General features: G+C 38.1%; 1 protein-coding gene and 1 long non-coding RNA gene across 3 annotated transcripts in view; one reads left to right on the forward strand and one right to left on the reverse strand.

Annotated features, from left to right (window-relative positions):
* Positions 1 to 22,186, forward strand: part of LOC124161181 (diacylglycerol kinase delta) — a 444,246-nt gene that overhangs the window by 223,068 nt on the left and 198,992 nt on the right. The window lies entirely within an intron of this gene.
* LOC124161187 lies at positions 14,749 to 15,254 on the reverse strand. The gene is made up of 3 exons (XR_006865344.1): positions 15,219 to 15,254; positions 14,881 to 15,059; positions 14,749 to 14,789 (listed from the first exon to the last, which is right to left on the reverse strand). It is a non-coding gene; the product is annotated as an uncharacterized LOC124161187 (long non-coding RNA).

Consider the following 22,186-nt stretch of genomic DNA (forward strand, 5'->3'; position numbering starts at 1 on the left):
AAATATTTTTCAGCGTTTCTGTTTGTTTAACCTTAAGATATCAACTCCTTAAAACTAATGTCTCGGTCTGAATTATGCATTGACGATTTATTTCCCTATCCCATGTTCAATATTTTGCTCTTTTTAAGTGAATCAAATATTTATGCTCCGCAATTAGGGTGTTTTGACTTATATGCTATATCATAAGGGGGGTATAGCTTAATAAGTTGAAGACACCCTGTATAAACGAGCTGAGTTACGGTATCGGGTCAGCGTAAACAGTCGCATTACTATTGGATCGAAAGCTGACAATATTTGATAAATTCTAGTTTCTAAAGCTAGCTGACACCAAGTCGGAAAAGTGGGAACAACCTTCATAACCAATGCAACCACGAATTCTCGCGACGTCTCAACTGTATTATTGTTTCCTAACTATCATTATTTGATTCAAATAAAAGTAGTGGTTAACCATTTATTTCATGCTCCACACTTTGGTGTTCCCTAAACACCATCACTCAACGAACCCCAATGATCCGGTGAATTGAAGGACTACGGTTCAGTTCGAAAGAGCATTTTATTTATTTTTCGCTTTTTTCAGTGAATTAAATGATTATGCTCGGCTATAGCTGTATAACTAGAGGTATTTACTCAATTTAACCCTTTCTAACCCAGAGCTGCTTTTGGGAGAAATTAAATTTCAAGACATCTCATGTTAAAAATATGAAAATTCTCTACTCAATCATAATAATTGTGGTTGCTACATATTTCGACATTAAACTTTACCGCACAAAAGAACACGTATTTACAATCTTTCTTGAATATAGCTGAAAATTTATACATTTTGACGTTACTAAGAAGCAGCATTGGGTTGTAACGGGTTAATAAATTGGAGAAACCTCGCATTAAAGAGCTAAGTTACGGTATCGGTTCAGGGTAAACAGTCACGTTACTAATGAATCGAGAGCTGACAATATTTGAGAAACCTGGTTTGTAAAGCTAGCAGACTCCGAGTCGGAAGAGTGGGAACATCGTCCATAACCAATGCGACAGCGAATTTGTACGACTCTGAGAACACGGATAGCAAACCACGCCCCACCAGTGTACCCTAGACATCCCCTCCCACCGCATTCAGGGACCTTTGATGAAGATTCGTCCGTCACTCCGGTTACCCACCCTGTCCCATTTGCAATTCCACGGTCCCCCCTCTTCCAAGCCATCCATCCACTCAGTCCCTGCCAACCCTTTGACGTCCCACAACTGCATTTTTCACCGGGGAAAACACAGCAGGGGATACATTTGCGAGAGGGAATGACTAAAACCAAGTCTGTGGAGTTCTGCTCAAAGGTGGAGAGAGAGAGAGAGAGCCATGCTTTGGACCCTTAGCGGGCTGGCATAAGCCTTTGCTCCGGCACTTTCTCTCCCAACTCGCTTAAATATAATGCCGAGGGAGTGGAAGTTCGCAGAGTGACCAGAGTGAGGCTGGCCTCCGTGCATAAATCCGCGGAGTGAAGGGTTGGATAGGGAGCGGAAGGGTCCCACTGTATCCCCCCGCTAGGTTGAGCGGTGACCCATCGGTCATACCTTTGCAAGGAGATGATTTCCGACCTCTTCTCGCTTTAATATTGAGTTTTATTTCTGAATACTTTCGGTTTATATCGCGCTTTTCTCGGTATTGGTCCTAGATAGAATAAAATGTAAAGTTAAATGCATTCTTCCGGGACAAGTGTGTCCCTTAGTAACATACATGATAGGGGATCGGGTTGGTGTGGTGGCTAGAGTGTGGGCTTCCCACCCGGCGGGCTCGGGTTCAAATCCCGGCGGCGGTTGAGAATTTTCAGAGACTGCTCGATCCCTGCTTGAGTGAATTGGAGGATATTTCAAGCGCAACACTCCGTCCGTCGGATGGGACGTTAAGCCGTGGTCCCCTGGGTGCCTTTCGTTAAGAGCAGGCTAATGCCGACGCCGGGTTTCTCTCCACCCTTCCTTCCATACCCTGCCCTCATGGCGCAAATGACCTCAGCTGTCGATCGCCTCCTCCAAATAACATACCAACCATGCATGCATAATTAGTGCATTGTACATCGAAGTCAACATTTGCCTGAACATCATGCACAAATATTCTATGCATAAGACAATACTGAGGCATAATGTTCTTATTTAAGATATAAGAAAATACGATATGGGTGTAAAGTATGTCTTTGCCCGCCTTGGTGGCGGTGGGGTAAAGTCCTCGCCTGCCAAACCGTAGGTCGTGGGTCGAAGCCCAAATGAATAGGTGGTCCCCATGCTGGACATTAGGCCGGCCCTTATTTTTCAGAATTGAGAAAAGTTATGTTTTCCTAGTCTCAAAATGGTCCAAATGAGGTTCATATTCACGTGTTAAAATTTGGTTACTTTAAAATAACGGCAACCCGTGCCCCAAGGGCCCTAAGTACTGAGGACCCTCAGTTGAGATTTTTGGGGCCGAAAAAGTGCTGTATCTATGTAAATCGTAAAAGTAAAGCCCTTTAGGGCCGATTTTCTGCTTCTTTTGACCTATCTCTAAGCGTTTACGAGATATCGTCCGTCGTAATACAATCCACCCCCCCAGGGCGCTACCCCGCACCGCGGCGCCGCTGAGGTACGGCCCGCACCACTTATTAGAGACTTCCCCTCCACCCCCTCCCCTCCCTCGACAAAGACCTTGCTCCTGATGGCAAGATTTACATGCTAGTGGTATTGAAGAATTGAAAAGGTTTTTCCTCTTGTGTCATGATTAATGTTTTTTAAGCCTACAATGTCAATCTTAACCCTTCAACGCCGTCCTGTGTACTGTGCGCCGACCCCTTAAATCTTAGTTTTTTGCCACCATACGACCGCGCACCATTACCACATGATTTGTTCAAAACTGCAATTTATGCGCAAAATGTTATGAGTATTTCATACAATTGTGTTTGCATGAAGGAATGAAAATAATGAGCAGGGCTTCCAGGTCCATAACAGTTGATAGAAATATTCAAGGAATAAGAAACGAGGCAGTCAGTTCACATTTGTAGATCAATATGGAGAGATAGTTATTTCTTATGTACAGTGCGCAAAGGATAGGAAGTGCTAAGTTTTTTAGGATTTAAGGAGAAAAGTGGCGAAAAAAGTAATTTATCATGAATACACGTGACGTTCATTTTATGAATAGGCTAACAAGAAAAAGTATGAAATCAAGATTAAATTCAGGCATTGAACTGGTTGGAAAGGAAAGTGCAGAAATACTTGACTTAAAGTTACTTACAGTGAGAGAAGTACTGTGTGTTTTTCTATAACCTAATGGGTTTGAAATGTATAAACTTAGTGCGAGAAAAACAGTAAGAAATGCGTTTCATCCATGGAGCATAACGAAAATTCCTGTTATTACGGAAAATAGGGCGATTGAAAAGTTAAAAAATTACACAACGAAGGGATAAACTTGCGACGACATAAAGAGAGAATGGAATCTACCGTGGAGATTTAAGGAAGAGAATCTTTCACAACAAAACTTGATGATTTGTTTAATATTGCAAGGGGCGGTGCCATTGAATTTTTGACGCACGCAGTTAATCTCTCGGATAAATGTGCGTGGGATGAAGAAGTAAAATTCATATGCAATCGAATAGGAGCACGAAATGCAGTTATTGGTGGAATATATTTCAATATGCTCAAGAAGAAATAAAAATTTGTGGTTCTCCGCTCCTTGTGCTGCATCTGCTCCCAACAGTGGCTTTCAGATCCTAAAATTACGAAAGTGTTAACCTGGACATAGCGAAAGGAGTACAAAAGAGGTACAAACCACTTGTAGTACCTGAATGAGGTGTTGGTAGGTTTTTCATTCTTTGACGATTCCTTTTGTGTGTGTGAATAGGAAAACGTGATACGCCATATGAGGACACATGAGGGAAAATATGATCCACCAAAGATGGCATTCTATAAACGTAGAGACCTGACCACGGTATCTATATAAAATTTTGTCATTACTAATTCGAGAAAGCTATTTAATGCATTGGAAATATGAACTGCATTCTTTGATGTGCCCACGCAAGAATGGTATAAACATCCTGATTACAAGAACGATTTGCAAAATATTCGGGGTCTTCAGCAGCAGATGATTGCGCAGAGATAGGTGTGAAAACAATTCAAGATTTTAAGTCAACCACGTAGAGGGAAGAGAGCTTTCAAAATTAATTACTAACAATAAGTGTGAATTTTCATCGTAGCACAACCCATAACGTCCGCAAATACACTTTAAATGATAAATATGGGGTGTCAGTGAAAGATTAGAAATATGAAAATGTATTTTGTTTTGGTCAATATGTACTGAAATTCATAGACAGGTGAAATTACGAGTAAATTGATCACTTTGATTGGAAGTATTGTCATGGCAATTAAACTCTATCTAACGTCAGCACATTTCTTCAAAGACTACATATTGCCATCAGGAGCAAGGTCTTTGTCGAGGGAGGGGAGGGGGTGGAGGGGAAGTCTCTAATAAGTGGTGCGGGCCGTACCTCAGCGGCGCCGCGGTGCGGGGTAGCGCCCTGGGGGGGTGGATTGTATTACGACGGACGATATCTCGTAAACGCTTAGAGATAGGTCAAAAGAAGCAGAAAATCGGCCCTAAAGGGCTTTACTTTTACGATTTACATAGATACAGCACTTTTTCGGCCCCAAAAATCTCAACTGAGGGTCCTCAGTACTTAGGGCCCTTGGGGCACGGGTTGCCGTTATTTTAAAGTAACCAAATTTTAACACGTGAATATGAACCTCATTTGGACCATTTTGAGACTAGGAAAACATAACTTTTCTCAATTCTGAAAAATAAGGGCCGGCCTACTGGACATGGTTTTTTGTGTTGTCTGTGTTAATGTTGGAACCCCAGTTTTAAAGGCCGTTTAAGTGCTGTTTGCGGGGAAGGTGGAAATGAATTTAAAGCAAATAAAATAAAAAATGGTCATACTTATAGTCAACATGTAGTGCGTACAATGGGAAGATTTATATAGTTCATCAGCATCACAGTTTTCCACATAATATTTTGCATGAAAGAAAAGTAATTTATTTAATTTTCGGATATTTTTTAATCGATATTAACCCTAATATGTTCCTATTTCATTGGTAAACACAATAAATGAGGACATTCATGATTTTATCATTTATAGTTTCAGTACTTATCTTGTAAAAGGTTTGGGTGAAGAACTGACGGTAGAACTCTCCTATGGGACTACACTGAGGAATCCCCGATCCCCTTTGTATTAGAAAGCTTCATTATGCTGCCGTTTTTCTTAATTTTTTATCGGTTTTCAAAAATGTCCTCAGCGCTCCATTTATTTCCAATTTTTGATGAATATTTTCACTCGAGGGTAATTACTGAAATGCTATGAATTCGATGGATTATATCATTTCGAATATAAATTTCGGCTAACACCCCTTATTATGGTTTTTCCGTGTGGTTCAATTCCGTAAACAATCAGCGTCCCGAATTTAAGCCAGTTCAAACGCAATGACGACGCAGATAGTGACCGACAAGAGAAACCTGTGTTGTTATATTCGTGATATTATGGATGAACACCATAAATGAAGATATTTATGATTTTATCAGCTCTAGTTGTAGTGTTCAGTTTGTAATTGGTTTCGGTGTATACCATTCATGAATGTCTTTCTCCTTTTCGGTCATAATCACAAAAGTCATTTTATACGATTTAACCCCGTTGTTTTACGTCTTGCAGTTTCTCGGAGATAATTAATTATGGGTTAATGTTATCCGGTAAACCGTAAATACTCGGTCGCCTCGGTGGCGGCGGGTTTGAGTCGTTGGCTGCAAAAGGTCGTGGGTTCGAGTCCCGCCTGATCAGGTTGCCCCAATCCAGGGCATGGATGTTCGTATACGTTTGATTGTAAAGTTAATTAAGAATCCCGATGTAAAAGGCCAATTATGCTGTTTTCAGTGGTACAGGATAAAATGAATAAAAAATAAAATCACATTGAGGTATGAGTTAAGTGTATTGTACATGTATAATTTAAATCGCAATTGACACCAAAGCGTTTCCTCTGCTTTTCTCATCAATATTTCAGCAACCCTGTTTCAATGCATCATCCCGATGGTTGGCTTAGATAGGTGACGGTAGAGCTCCTCCTTGATTGAGCCAAAGACGTGAATTTATTTTTTTTTTGTGGGCTAGAGGGATGGCAGCTCCTTTCCCTTGGCCACCTCGATGTCCAAGGTTTTTTTTTTATTTGGTTCGGCCATAGGCGGATTTGAACCGGAATCCTTTTGTCAGCAGCCCAACGCTCTCTCCCTTCTTGGCCGCCACGCTTCCAATCTCTCAGCATAAATCCTTGGAATAAAGGGAAAGTAGATGCGAAAGGATGAGAGTGGAAGGGTCCCAGCGTACCCCTATAATAGTGCAGGGAGACCCTTGGTGAGGTGCGACCCTTGCGAGATGTTGGGTTGCGCAAACCGCTTCGCTTGTTGCTTTAAAATCTAGCTAGTGTCCATTGTAATCTTTCCTAAAGGGCACTGTATATATATTCTCGGATGCATACGAATTGTTCTGATATCACGAATTGCTTGGTTTCAGCCCAACACAGTTATTTTTATTTTCGGCAATTCCCTTGTAGTTTGGCTAAAATGTGTAAAGAAATTACGTGGGTATTTAGCCATGGCCAGTTTAATTATGTGAATTATTTTGGATGTGCAATTTTTAAGTTCTTAGTCGTATTTTTTTAAGGTTTCAACGATAGATATATAATACATGGGCTTTGAATATGTCACAAATACTCCTCAAAAGTTTATTTTGCTAATTTTCATAATATAAGGCCATTCATGAGTGTGTTTCACCCCTTCGATCATTCTTCGTTTTTATCGATTGATCCCGTCGTTATACCTCTCGTAGGGTTTTTGTGATAACGATCAATTATGAGTTAATGTAACCGAGTAAATCATAAATCCTTGGTTATTTACATTAAGATATGAATAAAGTGTATTGTATAAGTATATTTTGCATCGCAGTAGATACCAAGCCTTTTTCATAACCTTCCCGATAAATATTCTAGCAAGGAAATTGGATAAACTGCTGTGTTCCACGAAGCGTGGTTTTACGATTTACGAAAGGACTTCATTTTTTTCTTCAGGTTAAGGATGAAAAATCTGTTACCTCCCTCTCTCTTGTACTGAAACCAGGGTTCCCACTCAACCGTGAAAACCTTAAAACCGTGAATAAGCCGTGAATTTCGTCTGCCGCCGCGATTGAAAAAACCTGGAAATAGCCGTGAATTTCGTCGTAAAACCTTAAAAACCTCTCAAACTTGATTGTAGATCTATGATTGATATATCAATAGAAAAATCGATACGTCGATAATTATTTCAAGGTCAGTCACTCGCAGACACTGTCCACGCATTTAGTGCCATGACGATACACAGACCTTAAGCCTGTGATTGGAAGACCGGTGGCCAAAGTATTCATTAATCCTGGCGAAAAATTCCCCTCCCTGCCACCCTCCATTTTCCCACTCACAACCTTTAGCCGGCTCTAAATTTTAGTAACGAGTGGCGACGTCATAAGAACAATTTCAATGCTGCGTTTGCATTCCCGGCGTTTATCGCGTTTGCGGAATTTTTAGGTAACGTGCGGCCGGTTGTAATTACGTGATCAATATTTCTTCCTAAAATGGCTTATCAAAAGACCGTGAGACACTGAAAACCTGGAAAAAACCGTGAATTTTATAATTTAGCTAGAGTCTGAACCGTGTGAAACTGTTACTTTTCTCAAAAGTATTCAATTTTTCTTCTTCCCTTGTGATTTTTTTTCCAAAAATCGAGTGCCTAAGAATGAGGCGCGAATCGTATGTTGCCTTGCGTGAAATACTATGTCACTCAACCCACAGAAATAAGTAATGAAGAACAGCGACACCTGTCTAAGCGACCATCAATATTCTGCGCCATTCTCCATCAGTATTCACTTTTCTCTTGCGTAACTTATTTCCCTTGCGACAAATTTTAAATCCCACCTCTCAAAGCAGACATCCCCTTCAGCGGCCAGCGTCCATATATTTTTATACAAAGGGCCATTCCCTATGCGACCAGCTCTCGACCTCTACTTCTTGAAAGAACTTAGCAGTGGCGCAGCGAGGGATGGTTTTGGTGGTTAACCCCTCCCAGAGCTCAGAAATTTTTTAAAGTGAAATCCATTTTACTTAATTGGATTAGTATTACTTACAGAATAGTGTAAATATCAATAAGATATTCCTCCGAAAGCCGTAAAACTCACCATTTTGAACCACTTATCTTGAAAATTGTTATCGGGGAGGGCCCCTCCCGCACCTCCCGCTTTCCCTGGCGGGTATTCTATACCTCCAGACACCCTAGTATTAGTTGCGCCTAAAACCCCCCCTAGCCTTAATTCCTAGCTGCGCCCCTGCTACTTAGGAATATCTTTTTAGATTTTTTTTCCTCTCATATGTAATCTCTGAGTTCTAAAGAAATAAATGTTTCAATAGCTATAAGGTAAAAAAAATCTTGGCCGCAGCTCTGTGACGTGCAGCTTGTATTTTATTATCCATTACCTTGGTAAATTCAATTAAAACTCCAGCCAGTTTTGAACTAAAACTTAATTGCGCGAAAATTCTATAGAGAAAAATCATTCGCCTTGTCCGGAATTCGAACCCGATTTTATGTCGACTGTATTAGCTAGTTCAGCTACCGTGTCGTCATTTGTGAAATATACCGGACAAGATATGAGGAATGTGTGTTCCCTGTGGAATTTTTGCAACACTTGTGCTTTTCGAGAGACTCTTTAAAGTTATCACCTCGGCTATTCCCGGTATACTTAAATCAGAAAATCAATTACAGACCAGTTTTCTAGTACTCATTCCTATTCATAAGTCACCTCCATAATCAGCAACTTTTTTGTAACTTATTTCACAGAACCTTAAGACAAATTTAATTCTATTTATTTCCAAATCGTCGCTAAGCCATGGTTTACCAAACGAAACCGGATCTGTGTATCCTGACTCAACCGCTGATTCGCAAACTCGACGGAAAGGTGTGCCTTATTTCAGTCACGCTTTGATTCTTCTTTCCCCGACGGAGAATCCGACCAACGAATCGGAAACGAGATGATGCCTTGGGGTATCCTGCTGGGGAAGGGGGGGTAGGCTGGTTGGCCTCCTCTCCCTATACATCCGATCCCTCTGCACAATCCTATTGCTCTGCCAGCACACCTGCCACCCTCACTCAAGGAAAAAAAGATTAATCTTTCTTTTTTTTACTTCCTCTAATATCGATTCTTTTCGCCCTCCCTCAAACCCTCGAAAGGCAAGGGAGAGAGGAGAAGGTATGAAGAGAAGTGGGGAAGGGTAGGAAATAAAATAAAAATACATTAAGAAAGGACCCTGCCTTCTTGCCGTTTTTATTCTTTTCCTTTCTCTCCTTTGCTCTCCTCGGTCGCCTCTTGAAGATTCGGAGTCAGATGGACCGAGGAGATGGAAAGCAGAATGCTTTTTGTCAGGGAAACGGCACGGCTGATACTCGACAAGAGCACCGGTTTTTTTTACAAATGGGTTTTGAAAAGCAATAATAGCAGTCATTGTTCGGTTATTACTGCGAAAATTCTATTATGGGACTAAATTCTAGATCCCCAAAGGGTACGCATCAGCTCCGCTCAACCGGTCTGTTTTTCGTGATGTATCACTCGATTAAAACCATCTCCATGAAATATTCAGAGCAAATTAATTTATCTTCATCGCCAAGGTATGGAGGGAGTATTTAGTGGGAAGGTGATGTTGAAAACAGTGTTACAGGGTAGAATGTTCGGTAAACGAGGGAGGATGGGATTTGCAAGGAAGGAATAGGATTTCTTTTATATAGAATGAAAGGGAGTGGGCCTTATTGTGAATGGAAGAGGGAAGATGAAGGAAGGATAGGCTGCCAAAGCCCCTCTTATATACCTACTCCATCCAAATCTACCTTAATCAGGAAAATAACTTAATAATAATGATGATAATAATCTTCTTCACCCCGAAAACAGCGCATTTAACGTTTTACAGAGGGGACCATAACGTTCACATATACCCACCTAGGATAGGGACAACCTTACTAATCGTAACTGGAATCCGAGACCTTTGCTTTGGAAGGCAAGGACTTCACCCCTCCGCCACCGAGGTCGGAAAGACGTATTTTAGACCCCTATAGTATTTATTTGCATATTAAGTGAGAAAATTATTCCTCAGTATTATCTCATCCATATAATTTTCATGTTTGAGGTTAAGGTAGATGTTGACATAGTCTGCTCAATGTGTGCTGAAATTTTGTAGAGGATGATTTCAGTAATGAGAGCGATTTGACGCGAATAAGTTCAGATACAACCGGTGATACAGATACAACAGATGATGTGCCCTATTGCCTCGGTGGCATGGTAGGTAGTGTTGTGGGGGATGGTTCAGGTGCGAAACCTTCCAGAGCCGGATACTTTTTTAAGGATTAAAGGGCCCTCAATAAAAAGGATAAAATAATGGTATTTTTTGTCAAATTATTTTAGCATTGCTGGTGTTACGCTTTTCTGTATTTATTGCCGTTGAAATTCTATGCTGATAATATTATAATTTTCTGTTTACTGTAATAAGTGACCCCTCAGTCGTTCTCTGCCTACTCTAGTGTATCCTGTGATGTGATCTTTTTACGTAAGACTTTGGGAATCGGAATATGTATGAAATATATTTGAAAATACGGAATATATTTGAAAAAAAAATCATTTATCTTAGGGTGGAAAAGAACCAAAAACTTTTTAGTGAACTAGTTCACTCAAGATGCCGTCGAGAGGGATCTCCGGGGAAATGTTTTGACTTTCCTGTCCTATATGCTAAAATTTGAAAATGATTTTCTCGGAGGGATTGCATAATATGGACCCGCCACCCTCGGGTTCGAAGTGAGGCTAACTTTAGATGACAAAATTTTGTGACGCAACATTGCAAAGAAGGAAAGAAGAACGTAAGCACTTTCACGATTTGACCACTGCCCTTACCCAAGTTGTTCGGTTTAACTGCTGTGGTGCTGCCGAATATTCGCATTTTTTCCCATCTCCTTGGAGGGGAAAAGAATTGATGGCGGGGGAGGAGGAAGGGAGGGGGTTTAGCAATCATGAGAGGGGAAGTGAGGGTCCTTTGAAGCGAAGATTGGTCCGTTGGGACAGGAAAGGCGGAGAAGGAAATAGGTTGGTGAAGCGGGAGATCGAGTATAACCGGGGATGGAGTGGATGGAGATTACCAAGAACGCATGAAATCACAGTGAAAATTGGGAGGATGAAGAAATGAATTGGATAATGGAAAGCTAAACTATTTAAAGTTTAACTTGTATATTTAGATATCATTGACTCTCCCCTACTGTTATATTTATGGATCCACAAATATACTTGTTAAAGTCCAACATTTCAAAATAATCAATCTGATACATGCATAAATGTATAGGTTATGTCTTTTGTGGACACTAAGACCAATGTTAAGCTCGGTAACTTAGACTCTCTTCTGCTGTTTTACTTATGAATCCGTTTATTATATTTTAAAAGTCCAACCATTCAGTATTTTGATCTTATTGGGGCAAATATGTATAGATTATATTTTTTGGGGAGACTATTTGGCCTAATAACTTATATTAAATAGGGAAATTCTCAATACATTATATTTAAACGCGTACGAATAATGATAAAATATATGACGGAGTATCAAAGTATTCCGCGGCTTTGCCCTCACGCATGAATTGTTGAACTAATTGTGATTAGGGTACTTGATTGGTCTTAAATTCTTCTTTCTGGAGTGGGGGGGAGGGTCCTCGGCCTCTCCTTATGTACGGCTTCGCTACTTTCTTTTCAGTCTTTATTATCTTCAATGAATACTTGGAGCAGTTGGAACATGAATAATGCATTTTAAAGTCAACTTTTCAGCTGGTGGTTTTTATCCTCAACTGATCCGTCTAAAATATTTTATTATTCCAATCTGACGCAAACTTTTTCTGACTAGTGTGTTTCTTCAATTTTCAAGTATTACGCACTTTATCTCACCCTTGAGGTGCTTTGGATGACTCTATTCTTCCAAGGTGTATTAAATGGTCTTCTACAACATCACGTCTCAAAGACAGCCAGTGTTTTATGTTTTTCCCCCCCAATTTTATCTTTTACGTTCGTGTGATAGTGCAAATTCGTCTTGCGTATTCTTCAAAATGTAATAAGTACGTCTTCAGAAACTCTTTTGTAGTTTTATCTGACGTTAACTCTTTTTGATGATTCAACTGTAACAAATTGCCCTTCTAAATAGTAAAAGTCAATTGTGAATTCTAATCAGGGTTGGGCACGAATCACCTAATATTGATTCGAGTCGCGAATCACGAATCTTGGAAGAAATTAGATTCGACGCACGAATCACGATTCACGCCTGGAAATTTGATTCAAATCATGAATCATGTGATTTTTCCTTAAAATATGATTCGTGCGGTTCACGAATCACGAATCATATTTTAAGGAAAATCATTGTGCCATTTCAGATTGACAATAACACTAAGTAATGGTCACATTATGAACATTGGTCCCATAATTGGGAACCTATACCAATTTTTTCGCCTGTTAATTAAAACTTGTGCAGATGCAGTGTGAATCAACGGGATATCATAAATTACCAGAATTTCTGTACATCAACATCCTGCAAGCCAAAATAAAGGTGTGTGGTAGGGGGTGAATTCTCACCAAACATGCACTACATATCATGCATGAAAAAGAGTTGGCAATAATGTACTAGTCTAAACTGCACTATTAAAAAAATAAATCTAGCAAAGTAAGAATGCAAAAATATGCCGTTAGTTGGGTTACCTTCACGTCCTTAAACCAACATAGAGCTACCTATGATATACATTGATTCACTCGTATTGGACATATTAACCTCTATTAATATCCCTAATTGTAAGAGGAAAAAAGGAATTTAGAATCATAGGTTGGCGATCAATTCATCTATTTTTTTATTATTAAAAAAAATTACAAACGTTGCTATCAAGGCATTCAGCATACTGCCTCGGGATATGAAATTAAAAACTTCAAATAATTTTAAAAACATGGCCTGGAAATGGTTGTTTCCATTCTCTTCATAGAAACCATTAATTTAAAAAATAATGGACAGAAGATGACAACAATGCCCCCCGGATTGAACAGCTATATAAGCGCAGAAGGGAAGGCCTGCAGTTCATTTCTGCTCAGAGGACGATGGAAGAGTGTTACATTAAGTAACGAGTACATTACGAAAAATATTAGCCACGAATTTTCTCACTCGGCTGGAAACCCAAGAAAAAACAATATCATATAAAAAAACTTATTAGAGACAGCAATATGGTTGATTGCCTTTCAGAAATATTAACTTCTCAAACACCTTGTCGGACATTTTTGATCTTTCTGGTTTCAAAATAAAGTTACCCCATGAAAATAGTCTCTCCACTGGACCAGAAGAACATATTGGGGTGTTGTATTTAATAAAAAGTTTACGAATATTAGGATAGCCCTGAGTAAAACATTTGAAGGTTTTATCTGAATCAGCCATAAAAGAAGCAAGCTCTAACTGACTTCGAGATGTCTTGCTTTTACTTGGTTAGGCTAAAACATAAAAATCTGAGTCCTCTTCACTATTACTGTGGATAGATGGTGTGCCATTATTCTTGACTTCTTCCAAACAATTTAGGCACAGGTTAGTAATTCGCTTACTATCAATATCACTCACATTATTTGGCAACCAAAGCATTTTGAACTGAGGGTGGAATGCTGCTGCAAGTATTGCATCATTCACTTCTGGAGATAGATTATAATATTTGCCAAAACGAGTGTTCAGAGCGGTCAACAACTCAGGAATTAAATATAAGGTATAGAGCAGTGGCTTCTCCAGCTGATCCGCAAGTTTCTTGCGTATTGAAAATAATGTGGGTAGAAGTTGTCCATAGAAACAGCTGTTCCCACTTTGAAGCACATCAATGGCTTGTGCAATTGGACGCAAGCAAGCAATGAATTCTTCCATATAGTCAAATTCTGTATCAGAGAATAATTGCTTCATGTCCAGTTTCCGTAACACATCATTCATTTTTGGCCTCAATTTTACAATTTGAGAAACTGCATCAAACAGTGAATTCCACCGAGTAGGGCAAGGGTATACGAGACTACAATCAAGAATTTCAGTAATAATTTCTGAAGATTTAGGCTTACGTGATGCATTCCAGATATAACTACACTTTGCCATTACAGATTTGTGCAAGCGATTAACCAAAGATTGAGAGTTCTTGAGAATTTTTGTTAAATCTGTTGTTGCAATTAAGGATAATGTATGAGAAAAACACCGCAAATGTTTGGGTAAAAACCTGTCTTCTTCTAGATCTTCACATGCCATATTTATTGAGCCAAAATTCAGATCAATGCAAAGCTCTTCAATGTCGCTATCATCTTCATGCATGGGCAAATCTGCAAACAATACGAAAACTGATTCAGCAAAGACATTGAATTTTTATGCATAAATTGTACTGTAAGAAATTCGTCAATAATAGTATCATATTATTGTCTTAAGTTATTACCATCGCTGTCTATATTTATTATTTCACTGCAGCCAAACTCTTTGAATGCCTTTACGAAGTTAGACCCATTATCCGTAATCATTGTGGCAACTTTCTCATTGTTTAACCCAAAACTGATGAAAATATTGAGTAGAGTGTCAGCTATATTCTTGTAATCATGTGTACCTTTAAATCGAATACATGATAAAACAGCACTTTCACGAGTCAATGTTTCATCATTTATCTGGAAACATAAATCAGTTAGCATATTTGATCAATGAATAAATAGCGCTAAGGCCACAAAAGGCTTTATATAATATTATTTTACAATTTACCCAATGAGCTGTGACACCAAGGAAGCTTCTATGTTTCGTGGACCAAATATCTGCAGTAGAAGTCATAAATTGAATTTCTGTAAATTTGCTTGCCAAATTTTGGTTTACATTTTCAAACATGAGGTTTAATTTTCGACCCATTGTTCTCCTTGACATGATCTGAACCGAAGGATCAATATCTATCAAAGGATAAAATACATCAGCACATAAAGTAAAAACAGAGTGTATTAGAAAAAAGTTGATGTAGGACGTCATTAGAAATGTGAGAAATACCATCACAGAGTTCATCGTATTATCAATAAATTCCCTTAACCACTTGCTGGCCTGAGAAAACTTACGTTGAAACATTCGCATAAAATTTTCATCTTCCACAGTGCGGAAAGGCTTCATGCTATGAATAATGTAGTGCATTATATCTTTGTTCAGCATTTCATTATTGATTTTCACTCTCATGCATTTGGAAGAAACAAAGTTAGTAATTTTCTTCTGCTGAATTTCACCAGTCCGTTTGGCATTCTTCTGTGATTTATATTTGTTATAACTTTGTAATGCGTTGTGAACCAACTAAAAAGCGATGATGATGCATTATTTTAATAAATTTGGAATCAATCATACTGTTGTCAATAAAAAGTTGATCATTTTTTCGTACTTTAAGATGCCGAGTAAAATTTGTGCTGCCTACCACTCCTTTAACCACTTTGTTTACAGGCAAGCAAAGCTGACATTGGGCAGAAATATATTTCTCAGATTGACTTACAATTTGGAAAATTTTTCCATCAAAAATTAAATTCGATGGGGCACGGTAATTGGTACCACCTTCAGCAACGTTATCACTAAGACCATGATTTACCTCACCTGAAATGACACGAATTCTATTATAAAAATCACTTTGTTGTGTTTACGAATTTGAATTAGTGAAATGATAAATAAAAGTAGAGTAAGAATTATAGGTAAGCATAAACTGCAATGACAACTTACTGGTACTGGCCATTTCTCCAGACTGCCTTCTTGACATTTTATTTGACTTGTGTCTTGCTATTTTCAAATTTCATTTCTATCTTGTCATCTTGTTCAAAACAATTGAAAGTCACATTTGAACGAATTTACTGTGCAAAATATATTTTTGAATTATCCGAGTGGTTGCACTTCTGACTTGTACGTATAGAGCAGTGAAATTAATTCGTGATTCGTCAGTGAATCGTGAGCTGCATCACAAATATTCGACTCACGAATCACCTCAACTAGTAAAAAAAGAGTCGACTCACGGTTCACGAATCACGAAAAAAAATGATCCGAATCACGAATCACAAATCACAGTTTGTGATTCGCGAATCATGATTCGTGATTCATGAAGACGAATCATGCCCATCCCTGATTCTAATACATACTGTAAAGTCTAGTCTGATTTAGCTCTCGCGCTTTTATTAAGCCTTGAACTTTATTTAGTGTCCTGTACCCATATTTTCTGGTGGCCTTTATGCTCTTATACGACTCTAGAATTTGAAACAGTAAAGTGAGTTATGACGTCATTTTCCGGTGAAAACGGCTTTGTAAAATTTTTACTCCTCTCGTAAGCGTACTTGAAAAGTCAATTTTGACGTGGGTAATTTGCAATTTGAAACCTCTTGGAAAACTTTTACAACTTCCGTAAGTGTACTTGCCGAGTAAAGTTTGACGCAATTTGACAGTGGAAACTACTTTGCAAACTCAAACTACTTCCTCAAGTTTAGTGATAAAAGGCAATAAAACGAAAAAAATTGGTACCATTGCAGCCATTGTCTTGCGCAACTCAACTTGAAGTGCGCCAGCTCTTATCCTGTGGCGATGTGGTGATACGATTGTTAATATCACTATGTTGTCCCTAGTTTTAGTTGTTAGGCGTATTTGATGCAATTAATTTTTATTTAGCTAAAATCCGCTTTTTTATCAAAGTAAAAAGCTGATTATGAACAGCTCCCGCTCTGCTGTAGCTCCTATTCTTGGATGGCTCCACCTCCTTCAAGGCTTATCTTCTGTCTTCATTCCTTTTCTTACCTCGTGCATAAGTATATCATTAGGTGGTGTTATCTCATGGGCTAACTGATGAACTGATATTTGTAGTCTTTGGTTATATGCCTTCTAAAATTTTGAGAGGCCTAGGGTCGTGTAAAATTTGATGAAGAATATTTATCGAGACGCTTAATGTGTGTCTTCGTGTCCAAAAACAGCGTATGAATATCTCTACAAATGTTAATATTTATTTCCATATCACCGAAAACAGCTGTATACGGCCTTTTACTTCGGGGTTATTAACATATTAACAGTTTAACTTACACAAACAATCATGCCCTTGGATAGGGGTAATTTACCCAGGCGGGACACGAACCCGCGACCTTCCGTTTGGCAGACGAGTACTTAACCCCGCCGATACCGAGGCCAGTGACTTATGACCGCATCTTGAGCGTGATAATAGTAGACTGGAGGCTTAGAGGCTGATGAAGTTAGGGCTTTTGTTAAACTGGTAGTTAGCGAATACCTTAGCGTGGTTATTGCCAAGTTTATTTATTTTTTTAATCTTTATATACTCTCTCGGGAGCCTAGGAAAATTAACCGTTTGTTGTACTTTGTGTTTAGTTTGCTCGTACTCTCACTTATTTGAAAAGGAATTATATACAATTTGAGATTACCTTCTCTTGAAGGCTTTCGCGATGTTATGGAGTTGGAGAAGAATATTCGTCGAGATTAATGCGTCCGTGAGTGCATAAATAGTTGAAAAACACTTATTGAAAATCCTGAGAAGCATTCATCTTCATCTTCTGAGGTAAAATAGATACCTCTGGCCGATCAGTGTAAAATATACTATTATTTATTGTTAATATTATATACTCTTGCCGTTACTGTAGATGTATCAAACCTTTATTGTACATCTAGCTCAGTTTGACATACTGAATGTATTTTATGATCTCTGGGGCGATGTGGTTCGCGCGTGACCTCACAGGCTAAGAATTGCGTTAGTAATGAAAATTAAAATGAGCGTATACACTTTATGGCTGTAATAAATGTTGTTTACATTGTCCCCGTTTAAATCATTCTCGTTGATGAATTCGGTCCTTTTTTATGGTCACTCTTGTACACGAAGTGGTCGTTCTGTCGTCGTTTTTCATTGAAAGCACCAAAAATTCTCCTTTTCTGCGCGCGTATTGCAATAAATATGAGCGCGGAACAATGCAAAGCCTTAACCTTGTTATTTATACCCATGACGTGAAAAACCTATGTCATAAGCCCATTGTATCAGAGTTGTTCTTTCATGGCAATGCTGTAGGTACATTCATGAAGTTTTTTTCGGTTGTTCCATATAGAGTGGTATCATCTCACTACGTCATGTTTTCAGAAGAATATTATTGTATATTCCTCTGACATCATGTGAAACAAGTAAATTAATTAGTTCAACATAAAATATATGTTCTACGTTAAACATGTGCTACCTGGAGCTCATTTAAAATTTTTATTTATTTAGGTACTAACTTACTCATACTTGAGCTTGAATATCATTGATTTGTTTTGGATTGATGGTTGACGGAAGGTAAGCCAAATAAAATACTTCTTTATACTGAAATATTATCTGGAATATAAAATCCTGCCACTTGCTACAAACTTTCAACTTATAATGAGCACGTATTTTTAAAGACCGTAGTTTTCTAGCACATATTATTTTGAGCGGCGTAGAATAATATGCGCTTATGCCTAATCGGAATCTAATATTTGTCTTTTAATCTTTTCTTATCTTTTGTTACAGGTGAGTACTTACGTTCGTTCGGGATTAATGGTGCAACATTTCGGTAGGTGGCGCCCTGTTTTTATCCCCAAGGGTAGAACATCGTTCTCATTTTCTTAATGTCTTTTTGCCAAAAAATACCTCATTACATTCAAACAGATATCAAATTTTTATCTCTGAAATATATATATATATATATATATTTTTTTTTTCAATGTAACAGTAAAAATATCTCCTTAAACAATGCCATTCCTTTGTATTGGTATTAGAATTTGAGGCTTTAGGCGGATGAGTAACCCATGAGCACATCTTGTTCTCAAAAGGCTTACTTAATAATAAGATATGTGCTTAACTGCTGTTGGCGTGATGTTTAAGTATCAATGTCCATATAAAATGATAAGGTGGTAAGGAGACATAGTAAATTGAACGCTGCAATTCCAAAAATATATTTATTGTACAACCCGGGTTTCTCTACTGCGTGATATCTTCAGGCCTGAAGGTACTATGAAAATATAATATTTATATAATAAATTAAAAATAATTTTTTCCTATGGAATTTCAGTTTTTAGTTTATTTTGCCTCAATGATGGAAAAATTCCTCATAGTAACGCCTGAAACTGTTTTATTATGATAAGGAAGCTATCAGTGGGTATTCTACAGGAATAAACACGTGAAGATGGCGAAGGCTTACTTTTTTTGTTTATAGTCACGTGGCAAGGGCTTATTTGAAAAATGCACGATTCTGGCCGTGGAGTAAGCATATAGTAGGTCTTTTTGTATTTCTTTCGGGGCTGACTGCTGATTCAACATCAACAGTGTATGTTTTCTCAAGGTTTCTTAGTAGGCATTATTGCTCAATGCATCTTCCCTTTTTGCTTAACTGCTTAACTGCTTTTGGCGTGATGTTTAAGTATCAATGTCCATATAAAATGATAAGGTGGTAAGGAGACATAGCAAATTGAACGCAACAGTTTTATTTTTACCGCATAGCGGTGAACGACCGAGTCAATAATAATTGACTAAAGCGGGAAGTGAGCAGTTTTTCATGTGTATATGGCTCATCGTTAACGTATCACATTTAGCGCATCAGTCACCATCTGTTTTTTGTAGGGTTCCATCGCGAAGCGAATTAAATTTGGAGTTTGTAAAAAATTCGAAAAAAATCCCTTATTACTTGTCTTTATCGGTTGTCGTTAAAAACATCATTTGATTTCCTTTTCACCTATATTTTCTTGAACTTTTAACTCAGTTAATATTCAGAATTTTTCTGTAACTTCTGATGACGAAACTTTTTCACGTAGAGAAATTGTAATGCGTTACTATGCTGAAGATGTTATTTTTTTACGAAAAACTGAATTCACGCCCGCGTATCAAATCTTAATGACATGATGAAACAGAGGAATACATTATGTGCAGGTTCCTGAGTTAGGCCAAGGACAATTTACGCGTATTTTTGTTATTACGCCTATCATAGTTACTACATTATTGTCAAGGTAAAAATGCCTTTTAGTGCATTTATATAATTTTTAATCGGATTGGGGAAGAAGGGTTAGGTGATGTAGTAACATTAAAACCTAGGTCGTAATAAATTTTATAATCGTGGAATATTGCAAGTAATTATTTCAACAGCATTGTATACAGATTCACGTTGCTTTTAAGGAGCAAGAGATATCAAATGTAAAAGCCTTATTTTTCCTATATTTATGCGAAGTTTTTTGCTCGTATTCATTACCAACCGAACTGTCTCGGCCGACTTTAAGGTAACCCCTTAGAGTAAGTGCTTTACGTTACATGGATGGGCATTTTCTCTCACGGAAATCAATTTCAATTTGTTTGTGGGATATTAATGAGGAAAAAGGATCGCAGGGCACCTTTTACATGCAGCGTTCTGACTTTGATTTTGGATAATTTATGCTGACAGTCAAATACAAAAGCGTTTTATAATTAAAATTGCTCTAAAATCGACCCGAACTCCTAGATAAGTCTATTGAAAACTATGTTTACCCAAAAAATCGATTTCTGTGCGTATAAAATCCGAAGATTCGAGCATGGTGGAGTGGAAGTATTCCATATTGAAATGAATTCTTGGGAATTTCCGCGATTATAAAATTTATTGCGATGTAGATTTTAATGTTTCTGCAGTTTATTCAAGGTAAAATTTATACAAATCATCAAGGTACATATGGTGTGTAATGCATTCAATTTAAGCAAAATTTAACTGCAGTGGGAGAAGTGAGGGTGTGATGAGGTAACACTGAAACCTAGGTCGTAATAAAGTTTATAATCGTTGAAAATTTCATTTATTTCAATATAATTCTATAAAAGTTCACGTCGATTTCAAGCAGCCGTATACATGACATTTAAAAGTCTTCTAATTCTAATATTTATCCGAATTGTTTTGTTCGTATTTATTTCAAACTGAACTGTCTATGCCGTGGTTAAGTTAGCGTCTTAGAGTGAGTTCTTTACGTTAGATTGATGGACGTTTTCTCTCCCGGAAATCAATTTCAATTTGTTTGTGGGAAATTAATGAGGAAAAAGGATCGCAACGGAAATGTTTCACTCCTCGCGATCCATGGGGAAGATTAGAATGAAAAACGGAATTTGGGATCAGATAAAGGGATGGGAACTTGCTATCGCGACACGAAACCCCTAGGGATAGGCGGGATAAGAGGGGTTTGTGGAATGAAATCGAAGTCTTTGGGAATTCTAGAAGAGCGAGAAAAAGATCTGACGACGCCAAGTTTTTTGTGCGAAAGTGGATTTGGGGGAAGCTGGAAGTAATTTTGAGCGGGTGAAACTGGATATGATTGGATATACGATATATTTTATCCCTAGTCAATTCCAAGCAAACTTTAACCCTACGGTGTAAATTCATTATTGCATTCCGGCGGTGAATTGAATATAGGATTTTAATTTGCCTTATTTGAGCGTCTGAATTCATGAAATTCTAATCCAAATGTTAGCGGAATAGAGTTTGTGTCATTTCAGTCATTTTTCATTTGAAATGATTAGCTTCCACATTTTAGAAAGTATTTAATATATTTTTGTCTAATTTCATCTCCAATACTAAATAATAACGTGTACCTCATTTACCGTCTATTCCCTGAGATTTACCTGATACTTCTTCATCAACAATACTGCATGTACATGCACAATAATACTCAATTGAATATTAACTTATCACGTTGAATCTGAATCATATGTACAAATTTACAGTCAAAGAGATGACTTTAAACCTTCACATCCATTAGCGTTATCCATTTACGATATTGCCCACCCTATAAATCTCCCATGGCCATCCACCGTGGGTTGTGGTGACCTTTTGACCGTTTTTTCTTAAGACATACTCTTTGATTGTTTTAGGGTCCGTTTTACGCCCAAATTTCTCAGGCTCCACTCTTTTTTCATTATATCTATAGCGCTTAAAAAAATCAACATTCGTCCATACTTTTATCAGCAATCGCTTAGTAACCGAGTAGTCCCCAACCGAAGATTCTGTGTTGGATCTTCTTCGCCTCTGAAATATTTTTCCGGGAAGGATCCCATAAA

Source organism: Ischnura elegans, chromosome 6 (genome assembly GCF_921293095.1).
Source record: "Ischnura elegans chromosome 6, ioIscEleg1.1, whole genome shotgun sequence".
Classification (NCBI taxonomy): Eukaryota; Metazoa; Arthropoda; class Insecta; order Odonata; family Coenagrionidae; genus Ischnura; species Ischnura elegans.